The following is a 19,013-nucleotide window of genomic DNA, read 5'->3' as shown; positions in this document are numbered from 1 at the left end:
GGCTACTCTCTGCCCCGCGCCTCTAGATGGACAGGTGACTCAGATGACTAGTCCAGTGGCTACTCTCTGCCCCGCGCCTCTAGATGGACAGGTGACTCAGATGATTAGTCTGGTGGCTACTCTGCCCCGCACCTCTAGATGGACAGGTCGCTCTGATGACTACGGTGGCTACTCTACCCCACACCTCTAGATGGACAGGTCGCTCTGATGACTAGTCCGGTGGTTTCATTCTGCTCCCCTAGATGAACAGGTGACTCAGATGACTAGTCCAGTGACTACTCTCTGCCCCGCACCTCTAGATGGACAGGTCGCTCTGATGACTAGTCCGGTGGTTTCATTCTGCTCCCCTAGATGGACAGGTGACTCAGATGACTAGTCTGGTGGCTTGTCACTGCACTGCTCCTCTAGATGGACAGGTCACTCTGATGACAAGTCCAGTGGCTTCATTCCATCCCGCTCCCCTAGAAGGACTGCTCACTCTCAACACAAAACACATTAAGAAACCCATCTGTCTTGACGGAACTGGGGCAGGGGGAAGCAGCCAAACTAGTCATCAGCAATGTATAGTTGCCGGCCAGAGAAGGAGGAAAAAAAAAAAAAAAAAAAACATGGCTGCAATAACACAGCCAGTGTTTGATTCATTCTGCACGTGGTTGGGCAGCATGAATCTGTGGTCTGATTCCCTTTAAATCCTATGGACATCTTTGACATTGATATCAAATTATTTTTACATGTTAGTGGTTACCTTTAGTTATTAAAGTGGTGTTAAATTTCAGTTTCCATTCACTTTCTGACCCCATCATGAGTCACATTTCAGATTTTTCTCTTGTGTTAGTCTCCCTCCCAGTAATGTAGCCTGGATGTGAGGTCTGTTGAATCCAGGGTGCTACGGTCTTCACTTGCTTTCCTGTATATGCACAGATCCTGTACCTTCATCTCCATGCGATTTCCTCCTCAAATTAGATCCCTTTTTTTCGGGACTCTTAGGGTCCCGTTTCACTTAGCGACGCACCAGCGATCCAGACAACGACAAGACCTGGTAAGGATCGCTGGTGCGTCGCTGAATGATTGCTAGTAAGCTGCCAAACAGGCAGATCCCTTCAGCGACGCAGCAACGATCCAGCGATAAAACACAGCGATGCAGGCTGGCCAGCGGGGCGCCGACGACGAAAAAATGGCCCAGGACATTCCTGCACGATCAGCGATATCCAGTAGGGGGGCCGGTTGCTGGTGTGTGTCACCTGTAGCGAGATCGCAGTTGCGTCACAAAATCGGTGACGCATTAGCGATCTCGCTATGCGAGACGGGGCCTTTAGATGCTCTCCTCTATAACCCACTTACTCTTGCTCTCTCTAACACTTAGAGAAGGGAGGTGGATAAAAGGAAGGTGGAGGAAAGAAAAAGCATTCAGGACACGCTATAACTGATTTGTAATAATTTGCAGGGCACCCCGCTAGATAAAAGCATAAGCGAAATTGTAGAACATTATTAATAAGATTTGAAGAGGTGGCTAATTTGTATGGCAGGTGTTAAAGCAAGTTTTGAGAGTCTCTCATACATTGTTAGGCTATGTGCACACGTAGTTTTAGGTGCTGCGGATTTGGGAAAATCCGCAGGTAAATCCGCAAATCAAAAGACATGCGGTTTACCTGCGGATTAGCCCTGCAGTTTCACATCTCTACAATGGAGAAGGTGTGAAACCGCTGTGGATTCCGCACAAAGAATTGACATGCTGCGGATTGTAACCCGCAGCAAATCCGCAGGGAGAAATCCACAGCATGTGCACAGCGTTTCAGTTTACCATTGAAAACAGTGGTACTTTACAACGGAACTAAATCTGCTGAGGACCCGCAGAGCCTGAAACGCTGGGGATCTGCAGCAGAATCCGCACCATGTGCACATGGCCTAAAACGGAGCTCAGCAGACCTGCTGCCAGAGAAGTCTTCTCTCCTACAAAACAAAAGGAATGGTTATCGAATCCTTGTCTCCCCCAGTAAGATCTGTCAGGGGATTGTCAGCGTCGCCCTACACAAATCTGTAGATTTGACTGATTTTATTCTAATTTGTCTAGCAGTCTTAAAAGCAATCTGTCAGAGCGATCCACACCTTACCACCGCAGACTGTTTATGTGGTCTGGTTTCTCTTTTCCATATCGTTACTTATGAAATCGGTTGCTCCCAGACTCAAAAATTGCCGTGTTAATTAATATGCAAATGAGCCTTAATTGATTTGGGTGTAATTAGAGAACTTCTCAAGCCACTGCCTGTATGGTTTTATTCCTGGCCCAACCCCACCTTTTTCTGATTGACCAACAGCTAGGTAGCCAAGCCAGAGAGCTGTCAGTCGAGCAGAATAAGGTGGGTCTGGGCAGGGAAATGAGCCACAGAGGAAGAACCTTGGGAAGTGCTCTAAACACACCCAGAGATCGGAAGAATCATCCACATGTTACATAAAACAAATGTTTCCGTCAGGTAGCAATAGATGTCATAAATAAAACTACAGTTGTGGCCAAAAGTATTGACACCCCTGCAATTTTGTCAGATAATACTCAGTTTCTTCCTGAAAATGATTGCAAACACAAATTGTTATTATCTTCATTTAATTTGTTTTAAATGAAAAAACAAGAAGAATTGTCCAAAAGCCAAACTGGATATAATTCCACACCAAAAATAAAAAAAGAGGGTGGACAAAAGTATTGGCACTGTTCGAAAAATCATGTGATGCTTCTCTAATTTGTGAAATTAACAGCACCTGTAACTTACCTGTGGCACCTAACAGGTGTTGGCAATAACTAAATCACACTTGCAGCCAGTTGACATGGATTAAAGTTGATTCAACCTCTGTCCTGTGTCCTTGTGTGTACCACATTGAGCATTGAGAAAAGAAAGAAGACCAAAGAACTGTCTGAGGACTGGAGAAACCAAATTTTGAGGAAGCATGAGCAATCTCAAGGCTACAAGTCCATCTCCAAAGACCAGAATGTTCCTGTGTCTACCGTGCGCAGTGTCATCAAGAAGTTTAAAGCCCATGGCACTGTGGCTAACCTCCCTAGATGTGGACGGAAAAGAAAAATTGACAAGAGATTTCAATGCAAGATTGTGCGGATGTTGGATAAAGAATCTCGACTAACATCCAAACAAGATCAAGCTGCCTGCAGTACCCTGCAGTCCGAGGGTACAACAGTGTCAACCCATACTATCCGTCGGCATCTGAAAGAAAAGGGACTGTATGGTAGGAGACCCAGAAAGACCCCACTTCTTACCCCGAGACATAAAAAAGCCAGGCTGGAGTTTGCCAAAACTTACCTGAAAAAGCCTAAAACGTTTTGGAAGAATGTTCTCTGGTCAGATGAGACAAAAGTAGAGCTTTTTGGGCAAAGGCATCAACATAGAGTTTACAGGAGAAAAAAAGAGGCATTCAAAGAAAAAAACACAGTCCCTACAGTCAAACATGGCGGCGGTTCCCTGATGTTTTGGGGTTGCTTTGCTGCCTCTGGCACTGGACTGCTTGACCGTGTGCATGGCATTATGAAGTCTGAAGACTACCAACAAATTTTGCAGCATAATGTGGGGCCAAGTGAGAGAAAGCTGGGTCTCCCAGCAGGACAATGACCCAAAACACACTTCAAAAAGCACTAGAAAATGGTTTGAGAGAAAGCACTGGAGACTTCTAAGGTGGCCAGCAATGAGTCCAGACCTGAATCCCATAGAACACCTGTGGAGAGATCTAAAAATGGCAGTTTGGAGAAGGCACCCTTCTAATACCAGGGACCTGGAGCAGTTTGCCAAAGAAGAATGGTCTAAAATTCCATCAGAGCATTGTAAGAAACTCATTGATGGTTACCGGAAGCGGTTGGTCGCAGTTATTTTGGCTAAAGGTTGTGCAACCAAGTATTAGGCTGAGGGTGCCAATACTTTTGTCTGGCCCATTTTTGGAGTTTTGTGTGAAATGATCAATATTTTGCTTCATTCTCTTGTGTTTTTTCATTTAAGACAAATTAAATGAAGATAATACCAAAGAATTTGTGTTTGCAATCATTTTCAGGAAGAAACTGAGTATTATCTGACAAAATTGCAGGGGTGTCAATACTTTTGGCCACAACTGTATGGGTGGCACACAGCAACATGACCATGTAAACATTTTGGAAGGGGGAAATCGGAGCTGACAAATTCTCTTTAACTTTGCACGTATACTGTATTTCAAAACAGCAGCACAGAGCGCACCTATGGCACGGTCTGCCCCAGGGTTCAGACGGACCCTACACCAAGCTCAGCACAGTGTCATTCTTAGCTGGAGTGTTCCACTAGTTTTTTTGGTCATCCAAAAATCAGGCCAGGTTTGCACACTTGGGTAAATGTGCCGCAATGTGTTACTTACTTTACATATTAGTAACCCAATTGTTAGCTCAGCACATTTGAATCACTTCCTAATGCAGGCAGGCTCATGTATAACCCCCCTAGGAGACTTTATGATTAAGCCAAGTTGGAAATCGAGGACAGAATTAACACAGAAACCAATTAGAATTTATTAAATAGGTTAATGTGCAATTAATATATACAATGTTAAAGCGATTAATGAAGAGCTATACAATAAAGAGCTAAATGACTGCATCTGGGGATTACGGCCAACTCCACAAAAGGCAGCGAGAGCCGCACAGAGGACGCAGCAGCGGGACAATGCTTTAAATAAAGGTTGCAAAAAAAAAAAAAAGAATGTGATCCAAGCACCTGCATACATAACAGGGGCGTTACATAACGTATTATGAGCGTACACATGCCAGGCCATTAATGATCGCTAAAGCAGGCCAAGTTTCCCAACTGTTCAGGCTGCGGCACGTCTGTACGGTCTGCTGTAAGAGCGGGGAACTGACGCAGCACTCGAAGATGGAAAAGTACTTGGTAATATGAAGCATAATGTTAACCGTGGCCATATTGAGGAGTAAATCCTACTAAATCATACCTCTTATGGGGGTTGTAATCCATTACATGCCAAGAAAGCAGTGTGCCGGTGCCAACCTCCCCAGCGCGCGTCCTCCACACTGCTCCGACAAGCTCTGATCAAGGTCCCAGAGGACCGAAACGTTGGCCATCTTGTAAAGTGTGATACTCCTGAATGTGACTTGTTGACGGATCAAGAAATATACTCTTCATGGAAATGAAGGCGCGCTGTGGTCTTACGAACATTAGAATTTACACCCACGGTGGGTAGTGAAAGGAAGAATGTGACTGCACCATTTACTTGGAGCAACGAACCTTGTACTCAAAATATGCTTCCTCAAGAAGAGTCAGGGGCCATGTCGGAGGGACCCATAACATAGCAGGTAGCCCCCACCTCTGCGCTGGTTTCGCAATTTTTTTTTTTAACTCTTAAATGAAAAAGGGGTTTTCAGAGTATTTAAAAATATGACTGTTTTCTTTAAGAAGCCACGAATGTGTGGCTTCTGGTATAACAGCTCTGCTCCATTGAAGTGAATAGGGGGATAAGTTGTAATACCAGACAACCTCCGGACAGATGTGGCACGGTTTTTGAAGTTGTCATGTTTTGTAATGCCTTCAAACCTTAACTATTAAAAATTACTTTTCCAAACAATGTCCATAAAGTTGGAGGCTTACAATATAGTCCAAAATGTCTAGATATGGTGAAGTATTAAGGTTTCCCTTAAGGGGCCCAAGATCACACCTGAAAAACCACATTCTAGTCTTCTCTCCCCACCAAACATTCCAGGTGTGACAATTCAGAATCCCAGACTGCTAGATAAAGAAGAGTCACCCATGACTGCACGGCACACATGTCCGCTGCTCCAGAATGCAGTGGTGATGGTTTCAATCCACTCTATTCCAATGCTTGACATTGTCCTTGGTGATGTAAGGCTTGCACGCAGCTGCACAGCCATGGAAACCCATACCAAGAAGCTGCTGGCGCAGTTTTTGTGATGAGGTTAATGGCAAAGGAGGTTTAGTCAGCAAAGCATTGATGGCTACTATGTCCTCTGCTCCTCAGCACTAGGTGATCCCACTCTAACTTGTGGGGTCTCTACTTCGTGGCGGAGTTGCAGCAATTCATTCCACTTTTCATAGGTGATGGTGGAATATTTAGAATGGTAGAAATCTTGTGAATGGACCTGTTACACCAGTGATACCTATTATGGGACCACACTGGTATCCGTGACCGCTTTACCACAAGCCATTCTTGTCACCAGTTAGTAAAAACAGACTACATGGCGAGGGGTCGGAGGTGAAACTCCGAGGGCAATGGGATTGAATGAAAAACCTGACTTCAATGATTAAGAAGGGTGTCCTAATTCTTCTGCCCATGTGTACATATATACATTACACATATAAAAACATGCATAGGATAAAGTGCCAGGACATACAGATGTATTGAAGTCTCGCCCCTTGCCATGCAGTCTGTACAATGTATATCATCTTAGTTATGTAGCTGAAGGAAGCACAGGGCAGGTAGAAGGAGCTTGGTTGTGCACGACCATCATGCACTCACCTTTATCTGACAGCCACATCACCAATTAATCCACAACACAAAGCCTAGCACTGATGTCCGCACTGACAGGTGCTCTGAGCGTTCTGCGGCATAGCACACCATCAAAGAGAATGGGGAACAGCTGCTTACCGGACGTCAACTACTACAGCGCTGGTCAAAGGATTAAACATAAGAAGAGATCAATAGTGCACAAAAGCCCCTTCTGATTGAACAGCGATGGCTAGTTGTCAGATGAAGGGTTACTGATGTATAGGACGCTCCATTAACAAGTGTCGGGCTTCACCCTCCACAAGGTCGAGCTGATGCAAAGTCAGAATTCTGGAGAAAACCCATCAGATGTACAACAGCAGAAGCTGCTGCAAACTACGGCAACATCTGCATGATGACAAAAACTGCATTTTTATTCTTTTTGGCATACTGCTTACAGCAGAGCTCTAAAATCCTGGTAAAAAAAAAAAATCAGACAGCTCAACATCTTAAAGGGATGGCATCCAATAGCTCTAAAGCGGTCAAACATGGTCGCTGGAGAAGGTCACACTGCCCGAGTACGGGACATCAGCATGGGAACACAGGAGCATTCAGTAACAGAATGTAAGGCGGTAACATAGAGCACGATATCCAATAGCACCATGGTTCCTGCACAGGTTACGTCATAAGCAATGGAAGGTGGGGACATCATTGGCTTTCCTTTCTTTGCTCTGTTCTCCAGTGAATTGCATGGGTGATCGCCCATCACCAGTGGTCCGCAACAAAACGAATAAAGACTGCTTAAAGGGGTTTCTCATTTCCATTCCTTTAAAGCACCACTCCAGCGTGTGATTTTTTCAGCACTGGAGTGACGCTTTAGATTTAAGTCCTGTGCCTCCAGTCACATACTCACACTCCATCATCATCACCGTTTTTCAGCACCGCTCCAGTCCCGCGATGCCATCTTGTGAGTGCAGCTTTTGACTGTCCGGAAGCTACATCACAAGCTCTCAATGCAAGTCTACGAGAGCCCGAGCCAGGCCAGAACCAGGCTCTCAGACTTCTATTGAAAAGTGACCTCCGTGCAGCTCCATGAAACACTGGAACTGCCGACAGGTCACGTATCGCCAGAGACGGAAGGGAGAGACATTGGAAAACGATAGAGGCAGTGAGAATGAGACAGGGGAATTACACTTAAAGCACCACTCCAGCGGTGCAAACAAAACCCACTGGTGCGTTAATCATTGGGCTGCTCCGCCACTGCCCCTGGTGTCTGATTATAGAATTGCAGTGGAGATGTCATTGCATGTGACCACTGCAACCAGTGATTGGCATCAGTCAAGTGACATCATCTATGCGTCCAAGCAAACACTGGGAAAAGGGCAGCTGTGGAGTAGCAGTGGGGTATGTTAAGCTCTTTTTTTTCTTAAGCAGAACAAAGTCAATGGGGCGCCATCTGAATACCATACAACCACCCGACAACATAGCGCATCTTCAAGGATATTGAAATAAAAATAGAATAAATTGAGGCAGATACCAAGGCATTTGTTCCATGCCCAAAATAAGACGCCATAGGCATACATTTAAATGTAAATGGAGACTTCAAGATTTTGTCAAAGGGCTCTGAAGCCTTAGTAGGAGACAAAAGATGAGAGGACAGCTACACGAGAGTGGGTACACAGTGGTGTATGAATGGGAGGACGCGTCCTATTAGTATCTCATGCGCCTTGAGAATTGCTGAAGATTAGCACTGATTAGCAGAGAACGTGGAGGGAAATAACGCTAGGTGGCACCTCCAGTTAAATGACATTAATGGTGTCATTAATTTGACAGGATACAAGATGGGAGAGGAGCGGGCGTCTGGCTGCGCACAGTAAAAGCTTATTGATGGCAGGAATCATTTCATTCGTGCTTATTGTCCCCTTAATTAGCTAATGCCGGTGAAGCTTTCCTCAGAGGTCGGCGAAGAAGCTGGAGATTTGCAAACAATAGCACGCGCTTTACTTAAGGGATTCTCACTTTGCCGTGAACATTTTAGCGATGTGCTGATTATTCCAATCAAAAAAGTTTTAACTTTGTGTGGACATGCATGGGTTAAACATACATATTCTTCATTCGGAATAAATAATTCATCCATGTAGAAGCCGCTCACGTCTGACACCAAAGTAGTATCCACATCTCTAGACATGGAGATGGTCATGATTATCTATGTATACAGTATATAGTACACGCGCACATGTCAAACAGCCTTAAAGAGATATTGTGTACTAAGCACGTTATTGGATAGGTGTGGAACCCACTGCTGGGACACCCATCAAGAGCCAAAATGTGGAGCAATGCCCCTCATTTACGGCGACTGTGGCCATGAAGCGGTTGAGCGCAGGGTCCCGTGCCCCTTTTTCACTCCATTGCTACTTAAGAAGGTATTAGATGAAAATGCTTGGCTTTTTTTTCTTCAGTCCTATAGACCGGCATCTCGTCCTGGCCACGGCCTTGTAGCCAGAGAAGACCACCAGGTACAGATGGGTGGGCCCTACACCAATCTAACACTTACCAACTATGCGGTGGATAAGTGACAGCTTGATTAGACCAGAAGGCATATGATACTGGATTAGGGTCGTCCCAGGAGAGCTGCGTTACACCGTTAACCTTTTTAACAAACATCTTCAGTTTTTCCAATCTCGGACGCTCAAAGCATTTTAAGATAAAAACACCATGAATGTCTGATAAGTGTGGACTTCAGCACCAGGACAGAGATCCATGTTGAGAAAAGGTTAGGCTTGGCCTTTTTAATGACTCCAAAAAAGAAATGGAAAAAGCAGTATATATGTGCAGTCCCCTGTATGTCCTTCTCTGCCTGAATGTGGCATCCAGCATTTATTTCACCAAATGTCTGATGGAATTACCCCTAGAAGGGAGATTTCGGTTACACAGGACACGACCTTCTCAATTGTAAAACATGATTCGGTTCTCACCATCCATCTTCAGGAGCGCACCGCTCCTCTGCCTCCCGGGGGCTGATGTGCGCCTGATCACTGACCATTGGGACCATCGGGCATGGTATAGCCGCTGACCAGAACTGCCAGCAGAGAGCAGGGTCTCTTGATTAGGCAAGCTACAAAGTAGCATTTGCAAGGTCTAAAAAAGGAGCAAACTTGCAAGTGCTCGCTCTTTGCCTAGGATAGACCTCACAAGTGGCCAGTAATCTAGGCAACGAGCAGTAAGATATGGAATACAAAAAATCCCTTTGTTCTTGAGAATAGAGAGGATTTTGAACAATAGGTAAATTGCAGAGTTCCTTGTTTAAGCTCCTGCAATTTTACCCATTTATGATCATGAGAAAACTTTTTCAAAGTGGCGGATATGTTGTCGGGGGGGATACGACACAGCCGCCTTGCTTTGTAAGTGTGCTACAAGGGGGTCCAGGTGCAACATTCTTTACATATTTTTCTTTTTTGCACTGGGAAAAACAAGTGAATCTGAAGCACTTACCTTTGGAAGCTGTAATCACCACAGGAAATATTCAGACAACATCCCGCAGGTAGCAGAAGGGTGGGGGGGGGAAACAAAGTAAAATGTTAAAATTCATGAACTGTCTACATCCTATCACTAGAATCATACTGAAACTATATTGTAATGCAGAAAGACAGAAAACCGAAGCGTTCAGGCTGCCACCTGCAGATCCAATGCATTGTTAAAGAAGCTCTGAGGAAAACAGATATTTTCAAAGAAGAAAGAAATCGCTTAACATAAATTTTCAGAATCCGCCAGCAACATCCTCTGTGGGCAAATGTCCTTGACATGTAACTTTGGCCACAACCAATAACCATCAATCACAGGCTAGCGGAGAGGATCTTGGTATGCAGACAACATAGGAGGTATTTAGAGGGCAATGGCTGGCTATAATTACAGAAAAGCATTTTTTTTTTTTTTCCCCTTAAAAACGCTTCCAACAACGTAGAGGGCAGAAAACATTACATTAATAAAAAAAAATGTACCGAAGTGAAATTAAAAGATGAGGAACTCCATTAATCAGGGGCTCGGGGCAAGCAAGAGAGGATGCTTAAAAATGAAGGAGAAAATATCATTACATAGTAAATGGACACATAACCTATCCCTGTCCTTCAGTGCTGTCACTTGGGGACATAAAATACAGCAGCTCATATTACAGAGGTCACTGACAGAGCAGGGAAAGGCTTCGGCTAGATGGATGTGGACACAAACAACTGGGACATGTTCCTTGTAGATAACTGGTGTCATTTCCTCAGTTCTCCGGATGTGTCCTACATAACCTTTGCCTGAATTTGGTTTAAGGGAACCGGTCAAATCCCAAAACACCACAAACCTGAAGATGTGGGGCTAATCACAGCCTTCAGCGGTGTGGCCGCTGCACTCAGACCAAGGCTAGGAGAAAATGAACTTTATTCCTCCCAACACACTCTGGCGTTCAGTCAAACGTGGCCAGCGCACCTTTAGTCAAGCCACAGTACACAGAGAGCGGTGGTAACCACTCCCCCCGGCAATGACTGACAGTCGGGATAGCAGTGCATCAGTAGAGCTGGCTGGCAGTCAGTGCCGGGGTGAGCCAACAGCCGCTGCTCACTATGTACTGGTCAATAACAGAGGCTAAGCCGGCCGCTCCTCAGTGACTGACAGTCGGGATAGCAGTGCATCAGTAGAGCTGGCTGGCAGTCAGTGCCGGGGTGAGCCAACAGCCGCTGCTCACTATGTACTGGTCAATAAAAGAGGCTGAGCCGGCCGCTCCTCAGTGACTGACAGTCGGGATAGCAGTGCATCAGTAGAGCTGGCTGGCAGTCAGTGCCGGGGTGAGCCAACAGCCGCTGCTCACTATGTACTGGTCGATAACAGAGGCTGAGCCGGCCGCTCCTCAGTGACTGACAGTCGGGATAGCAGTGCATCAGTAGAGCTGGCTGGCAGTCAGTGCCGGGGTGAGCCAACAGCCGCTGCTCACTATGTACTGATCGATAACAGAGGCTGAGCCGGCCGCTCCTCAGTGAGTGACAGTCGGGATAGCAGTGCATCAGTAGAGCTGGCTGGCAGTCAGTGCCGGGGTGAGCCAACAGCCGCTGCTCACTATGTACTGGTCGATAACAGAGGCTGAGCCGGCCGCTCCTCAGTGAGTGACAGTCGGGATAGCAGTGCATCAGTAGAGCTGGCTGGCAGTCAGTGCCGGGGTGAGCCAACAGCCGCTGCTCACTATGTACTGGTTGATAACAGAGGCTGAGCCGGCCGCTCCTCAGTGACTGACAGTCGGGATAGCAGTGCATCAGTAGAGCTGGCTGGCAGTCAGTGCCGGGGTGAGCCAACAGCTGCTGCTCACTATGTACTGATCGATAACAGAGGCTGAGCCGGCCGCTCCTCAGTGAGTGACAGTCGGGATAGCAGTGCATCAGTAGAGCTGGCTGGCAGTCAGTGCCGGGGTGAGCCAACAGCCGCTGCTCACTATGTACTGGTCGATAACAGAGGCTGAGCCGGCCGCTCCTCAGTGACTGACAGTCGGGATAGCAGTGCATCAGAAGAGCTGGCAGTCAGTGAGTGCCAGGGTGCAGGTACAGCCGCCGCTCACTATGTACTGGTTGATAACCAATGATAAGCTGGCCACTCCTCAGTGACTGCCAGCTGAGTTAACAGTGCATCAGTACAGAGCTGGCTGTCAGTCAATGCCAGGGTGCGCCAACAGCCGCTGCTCACTATGTACCAAGCAATGGACTGACGTTCTGTGACTGACAGCTGGAGGCTGGTGGGAGAAATAAAGTTAATTTCCTCCAGGCAGCCATATTCTCAGTGCGGCTACCGCATGGCTCAATAATTCTATTAGCCTACAGATTAACCCCATATCTCGAGGTTAATCGTGTTTGCTGACATGAAAGTACTCCAATTTATCATTAAACAGCTACAATACACTATTGTGACATGCTGACATATCCCTTACCAGGATGCCATCTACACTACAACCACATATAGCATAAACATCTCCCAACAGAATGGAGATTTTCAAAAGAAAATGTTAGGAAGAACACACGTGTATGAACTTCACAAGCCTGCCTCTACTCTGCTGCCACACACCTGACAGCGGACACAGGCTGCCTGACTCAAGCGCGACATGGAGCAGGCCATGGTGGTGCGATCTCACATGTATGCACGAGTTTGGCTGCAGGATTGTCTGATACATGGTGGCCAAGATTCAGGCAGCATGTATCCGCTGACCCTTCCCTTCATAGAATGGTCAATAAATAGATTATAATTTTTTTTTTTTTTTTAACATACACACACAATACAGACCAATAGTTTGGACACACCTTCTCATTCAAAGAGTTTTCTTTATTTTCATGACTATGAAAAGTGTAGATTCACTCTGAAGGCATCAAAACTATGAATTAACACATGTGGAATTATATAATTAACAAAGTGTGGAACAACTGAAAATATGTCTTATATTCTAGGTTCTTCAAAGTAGCCACCTTTTGCTTTGATTACTGTTTTGCACACTCTTGGCATTCTCTTGATGAGCTTCAAGAGGTAGTCACCGGAAATGGTTTTCACTTCACAGGTGTGCGCTGTCAGGTTTAATAAGTGGGATTTCTTGCCTTATAAATGCGGTTGGGACCATTAGTTGTCTTGTGCAGAAGTCTGGTGGATACACAGCTGATAGTCCTACTGAATAGACTGTTAGAATTTGTATTATGGCAAGAAAAAAGCAGCTAAGTAAAGAAAAACGAGTGGCCATCATTACTTCAAGAAATGAAGGTCAGTCAGTCAGTCCGAAAAATTGGGAAAACTTTGAAAGTGTCCCCAAGTGCAGTGGAAAAAACCATCAAGCGCTACAAAGAAACTGGCTCACGAGGACCACCCCAGGAAAGGAAGACTAAGAGTCACCTCTGCTGCGGAGGATAAGTTCATCCGAGTCACCAGCCTCAGAAATCGCAGGTTAACAGCAGCTCAGAATAGAGACCAGGTCAATGCCACACAGAGTTCTAGCAGCAGACACATCTCTACAACAACTGTTAAGAGGAGACTTTGTGCAGCAGGCCTTCATGGTAAAATAGCTGCTAGGAAACCACTGCTAAGGACAGGCAACAAGCAGAAGAGACTTGTTTGGGCTAAAGAACACAAGGAATGGACATTAGACCAGTGGAAATCTGTGCTTTGGTCTCATGAGTCCAAATCTGAGATCTTTGATTCCAACCTCCGTGTCTTTGTGCGACGCAGAAAAGGTGAACGATGGACTCTACATGCCTGGTTCCCACCGTGAAGCATGGAGGAGGAGGTGTGATGGTGTGGGGGTGCTTTGCTGGTGACACTGTTGGGGATTTATTCAAAATTGAAGGCATACTGAACCAGCATGGCTACCACAGCATCTTGCAGCAGGGCATGCCATTCCATCCGGTTTGCATTTAGTTTCACCATCATTTATTTTTCAACAGGACAATGACCCCAAACACACCTCCAGGCTGTGTAAGGGCTATTTGACCAAGAAGCAGAGTGATGGGGTGCTACGCCAGATGGCCTGGTCTCTACAGTCACCAGACCTGAACCCAATCGAGATGGTTTGGGGTGAGCTGGACCACAGAGTGAAGGCAAAAGGGCCAACAAGTGCTAAGCATCTCAGGGAACTCCTTCAAGACTGTTGGAAGACCATTTCCAGTGACTACCTCTTGAAGCTCATCAAGAGAATGCCAAGAGTGTGCAAAGCAGTAATCAAAGCAAAAGGTGGCTACTTTGAAGAACCTAGAATATAAGACATATTTTCAGTTGTTTCACACTTTTTTGTTAATTATATAACTCCACATGTGTTAATTCATAGTTTTGATGCCTTCAGAGTGAATCTACAATTTTCACAGTCAAGAAAACGCTTTGAATAAGAAGGTGTGTCCAAATTTTTGGTGTGTGTGTGTGTGTGTGTGTGTGTGTGTGTGTGTGTGTGTGTGTGTGTGTGTGTATGTATGTATATATATATATATATATATATATATATATATATATATATATATATATATATATATATATATATATATATATATATATATATATATATATATTATAATTTTGTTCTCCCAAATCTACGGAATCTGGAGATGTTTGTATTTTGTTCCTTTGCATTCACCCCTTCCTGTATATAAATCTAGTGTTTTTTTTATAGCCAACTGGAAGTGGTCCTTAAGAAGACACCCAATAGGCGCTGATAACGCCCACTTGGCAATGAGACAAGATTTACATACAAGAAAGAGGGCCATACCTCCAGAATGGATAGGTGTTAAAACAAAAGAAACTATGCCTAATATAAGAGAACATCCAAATTTGTGACCAATGACAGGTCCTCAGGTGTTCAAAGACACCTGTCCGTCCTACAGTCTCCCCTCCAAGCTCACATATCGTCAGCTTACTGTATAGTACATGAGTGTAATGGGAGCCTAGATGCACTTTTGAACTATACCATTGGTTTTAACATGTCGTGTACTAGAAAACAGGAAAAAAAAATTCCTAGTGCAGTGAAATTGCAAAAAAGTGCAATTCCACAATAGTTTTTGGGATTTTTTTTTACCACGTTCATTAAATGCTAAAACTGCCCTGCCCATCATGATTCTCCAGGTCATTACGAGTTCATAGACACCAAACAAGGTTAGGTTCTTTATTTAAGTGGTGAAAAAAAATCCAAAATTTGATAAAAGAAAAAAAAGATTGCGGCATTTTCCAAGACCCATTGCGTCTATTTTTCGTGATCTCGGATTGGGTAAAGGCTTATTTTTTGCGTGCTAAGCTGACTTTTTAATTATACCATTTCGGAGCAGATACGATCTTTTCATTGCTTGTTATTGCATTTTAATGCAATGTCACGGTGACCAAAAAACGTAATTCTGGCGTTTTTAATTTCTCTCACTACGCCGTTTAGCGATCGTGCCAATCCTTTTTTTATTGATAGATCGGGCGATTCTGAACAAAGCGATACCTAATGTGTATGTTTGGTTTTATATTTTATTTTGAATGGGTCGAAAGGGGGGTGATTTAAACTTTTATATATATTTTTTTTTTGTTTCAAGATTTTTAAAAACATTTTTTTTTCACTCTTGGCATGCTTCTATAGTCTCCATGGGAGACTAGAAGCTGCCATAACACCCGATCAGCTCTGCTACATACAGGCGGTGATCAGATCACCTGTATGTAGCAGAATTACTCACTTGCTATTAGCGCTGACCACCGGGTGGCGCAAATAGCAAGCAGGCAATGACAACCATAGAGGTCTGTAGGAGACCTCAGGTTGTCATGCCAACCCATCGATGACCCGCGATCAACGATGGCCGGAAGTGCGCGTTAAATGCCGCTGTCAGAGATTGACAGCGGCATTTAATGGGTTAATAGCCGCAGGTGGATCACGATTCCACCCGCGGCTGTTTCGGGCAGTTGTCTGCTGTTCAAAACAGCAGACATGTGTCGGGAAACATGTGGGCTCACTGCCGCAGGCCACATCAAAGGGGGAGACAAGACATGGGCAGTACATGTCGTGAAGGGGGTTAAGGATCCTTAGAGATGAATATTAAAAAACTTGATCAAACTGCTTGATTGAGTGGTCGCTGCTTGATGTAACGGCTGCTACAAAGCATGTACATATTAGAGAAAGTACTGGACATGGAAATATTTAGCATTATCACTTACATATGAGCACAGCATTCATTCGCTGGGTGAAATGATAATTTGTTCTACAGAGAAGATCATAGTTCTCGGCAGCACCTCAGACTTGCTCAGTGTACACCTGAAGCCGCGTTGTCCGGTGTGAGCAGACTAATCAGCAATCAAGCAGCTGATCGGTGGTCGTATAGTGACCACTTAATGTCACCTTTAGGGCAAGACGGACATTTTCCCTCCATCTGAGAAAATCGGTCCAAAGCTAATTAGACTGATCGGTGTGGGATCAGATTTTCCCAGAGCTGGTGACAGAAATAAAGAAAGAAAAGAAAAAGAAAGAAAAATCAGATGTTCTCCGAGTGCGTTTGTTTTTTTTCCACAGATCCATAGACGCGAAGTGGCAAGTGCCATCCAATTCTCGGTCCGATAAAATATCAAGACGTGCACAGTCCCATATAATTACATGGGTCAAGTGTCAACTGGCAAAACCACATATACCACTGGTCCGATTTATATGGTCACGTGCACGGGCCTCTACACTGAGCTGAACCACTAGGCTCTGTTTTTATTTGCACATCTGTGCAGTAACAGACCGGTCACACATTACACACCGGTGATACCAGATAGGCCCAGAGAAATCCTCGTTTTTCTTATATGTAAATGAGCTGTTAGGATCTTTGGGCCGGACATAGATCTCCCTGAGAATCTGCTTCCTGAGAGGATTTTAAATGAAAGGGGGCATAACCAGTGTGACATGTAAATCAGGAGAGCAGATTGTCAATCATTACACGTCTCATACTGGTAACTTTCCCCTTCATTTAAAATAAGCTCAGGAGGCAGATTCTCTGGGAGATCTATGTCCGGCCCAGTGATCTTAACAGATCTTAACAGCTCAACATACACTACGGTTCAAATTTACGGCCGTCTGCACAAGCCGATACAGTGAGGAGAACAAAGCTATATTATAATACTATATTATATATGTGAGAATGATGTTCCTCGGCTGCAGCCCAAGATGCATATGGCAAAAGTGTGTGTGTAGATATATTATAGATATTTATACACATATGCATGAGTGTAATATTATATTACATACATATATTTATTCATATAGCACCATTGATTCCATGGTGCTGCGCATGAGAAGGAGTTACATATAAGTTACAGATATCACTTACAGTAAACTAACAATGACAGACTGATACAGAGGGGAGAGAGGACCCTGACCTTTCGGGCTTACATGCTACAGGATGATGGGGAAGGAGACAGTAGGTTGGGGGGTTGCAGCAATTCCGGTGTTGGTTGAGGTGATATCACCGGTAGTGGTGAGAGAAGGAGGTAGCGGGGTAATTGCAGGCTGTCGGCTTTCTTGAAGAGGTGGGTTTTCAGGTTCCGTCTGAAGGATCCAAATGTGGTGGATAGTCGGACTTGCTGGGGCAAAGAATTCCAGAGAATAGGGGCTATTCGGGAGAAGTCTTGGAGGCGGTTGGGTGAGGAGCGAATAAGTGTGGATGACAGGAAGAGGTCTTGGGAGGACCGGAGATTACGTGAGGGAAGGTATCGGGAGATTAGTTCAGAGACATATGGGGGAGACAGGTTATAGATGGCCTTGTAGGTCAGTATTATTAATTTGAACTGGATACGCTGAGGAAATGGGAGCCAGTGAAGAGATTTGCAGAGGGGAGAAGCGGAGGAATAGCGAGGAGAGAGATGAATTAGTCAGGCGGCAGAGTTAAGGATGGACTGGAGAGGTGCGCAGATTAGCAGGGAGGCCACAGAAAAAGATGTTGCAGTAGTCAAGACAGGAGATGAGGGCATGCACTAGCATTTTAGTAGATTGAGGGTTGAGGAAAGGACAGATTCTGGAAATATTTTTGAGCTTGAGGCGACAGGAGGTAGAAAGAGCTTGGATGCGCGGTTTGAAGGAAAGGGCAGAGTCAAAGGCTACTCCGAGGCAGCAGACTTCCGGTACTGGGGAAAGTGTGATGTTATTGTTATAGCTAGGTCGGGTAAGGAAGATCAGTGAGATGGAGGAAAGATGATGAGTTCAGATTTGTCCACATTCAGCTTGAGGAAGCGAGAGGAGAAGGAGGTGACGTCTGGGCCAGAGAGGTCGATCTGAGTGTCATCAGCATAAAGGTGGTAGTTGAATCCGTGGGACTTTATGAGTTGCCCCAGACCAAGTGTATAGATTGAGAAGAGCAGGGGTCCTAAAACAGAGCCTTGGGGGACTCCAAAAGAGAGAGGGTGGGATGAGGAGGTGGTGTGGGAGACGCTGAATGTGCGGTTGGAAAGGTATGAGGAGATCCAGGATAGGGCAAGGCCTTTGATGCCGAAGGAGGAGAGGATGTGTAGTATGAGGCAGTGGTCAACTGTGTCGAATGCAGAGGACAGGTATAGAAGCAGGAGTATAGAGTATTGTCCATTTGATTTGGCTGTAAGTAGGTCGTTAGTAATAATGGTCAGGGCTGCCTCAGTGGAGTGATGGGGGGCGGAAACCAGATTGTAGATTGTCAAAGAGCAAGTTAGATAATAGGTGGGAGGAAAGTTCAGCGTGGACATGCTGCCCCAGGAGTTTGGAAGCGAATGGGAGCAACGATATTGGGCGATATCTGGACATATATACAGACGTACATATATTATATAATCTATAAATAGATATTTATGCATGTATATGTGTATAAATATATGTGTGCATCTATAATAAATATATATATATATATATATATATATATATATATATATATATATATATATATATATATATATATATATATACACACACACACATACATACATACACACATATATACATATACACACACACACACACTTTTGCCATATGCATCATAGGCTGCAGCAGAGGAATAGCATGGATGAGTGCAACTATCTTGGTAGCAGATAAG

The 19,013-nt window shown here is 44.9% G+C and overlaps 1 protein-coding gene across 3 annotated transcripts in view; it reads right to left on the bottom strand.

The window, feature by feature from the left end:
• Window positions 1-19,013, bottom strand: part of DIAPH1 (diaphanous related formin 1) — a 264,672-nt gene that overhangs the window by 124,606 nt on the left and 121,053 nt on the right. The window lies entirely within an intron of this gene.

This window comes from Dendrobates tinctorius, unplaced genomic scaffold (genome assembly GCF_039654945.1).
Source record: "Dendrobates tinctorius isolate UK_male_01 unplaced genomic scaffold, ASM3965494v1 ptg000020l, whole genome shotgun sequence".
In the NCBI taxonomy this organism is placed as follows: Eukaryota; Metazoa; Chordata; class Amphibia; order Anura; family Dendrobatidae; genus Dendrobates; species Dendrobates tinctorius.
This window is presented reverse-complemented; position numbering and strand designations above follow the sequence as displayed.